Source organism: Austrofundulus limnaeus, unplaced genomic scaffold, assembly GCF_001266775.1.
Source record: "Austrofundulus limnaeus strain Quisiro unplaced genomic scaffold, Austrofundulus_limnaeus-1.0 Scaffold1470, whole genome shotgun sequence".
NCBI classification, from domain to species: domain Eukaryota; kingdom Metazoa; phylum Chordata; class Actinopteri; order Cyprinodontiformes; family Rivulidae; genus Austrofundulus; species Austrofundulus limnaeus.
Window position 1 is genome coordinate 61,483 of NW_013953872.1, and position 1,235 is coordinate 62,717.

Consider the following 1,235-nt stretch of genomic DNA (forward strand, 5'->3'; position numbering starts at 1 on the left):
ACATTATATTATAAAACACAATAAAGATAATTGTGGTCAGAGGTGTTTTTAGATGAAGTGGAGAAAATGGAGTCCTGAGGGAAACCAGTGCCACTCTGGTTTTTACAGCAGCTTGAGATGTGGATTAAAAAACTGTGTTCTTCATCAGTCTGGTTCCAGCTGTCTTTTATTAATGTGGCCTGATCAGATTTGCAGGTTGGAGATTAGTCACTGACCAGTTTCTTTAATTAACAACAGATAATTTCAAACGAATTGAGATCCAGACTTTTAGGCCACAATATTTACATTACGTCTTTCATCTGTTTGTCCTGTAGCAACATGCATCAACACTGAAAGATGACGTCATCATCAACAAATATCCTGTCTAATTATGGGCGGCTGTGGTGTAGTGGTYGAGCAGCCYGCTTGGGGCCCAAAAGTCTCAGGTTCAACTCCCCGCCATGCCCACATGTTGTGGTGTCCTTGAGCAAGACACCTAACCCTAACTGCCCCGGGCGCCTCACATGGCTGCCCGCTGCTCCACCTGGGTGTGGATGGGTTAAATACAGAGCACAAACTGCATCACTGTGTGGAAACATACACTGATGACCAATAAAGCACCTTTACATTTAAAATATGGTATAAGAAGTGTCCAAAACCCCATTATAGTTTTATAATTAATGAAGAGTAATGACTGCTGTCTGCCTGCAGGCTCACATCATCAATGACTCGAAACAAAATTAGTTTTCTTCAGGAAGTTATCTGAGTTAATTTATGTTTGAATTTATTGCTCCTAAATTATTTTTCTATCTGGAGATGTRTTACAGCCTTATTTCTGTATGGAAGCAGAGAGCAGCTGTTTTCAGCATTTTCCCCATGGATGATGTCGTTGTTACTTGGTGATAAATCTTATACCATTAGAGAGCCTGTTAATCTAATGTTTTAACTGGAGCCACATTAGTAAGGAACATGCATCTGTGGGGTGAGCAGTAGAGCTGAGTGTGTGGGTTGTGTGTATGAAAAATGTCTGAAATCTTCTCTGCCATCATTTTATTTTGCTGTGAACACTTGTTAGAGCTTCTGTACCTCCAGGTGCTGCCAACCAGGTGCTGCCAACCTGGTGCTTTATTTTATTTTATTTACCGTTATTTTACCAGGCAAATCCCATTGAGATCTCAGATCTCTTTTTCAAGAGCGGCCTGGGCCTGAAGGCAACCTATTGTACATGTTTTTGTGTTGTGGGGGAAACCGGAGTA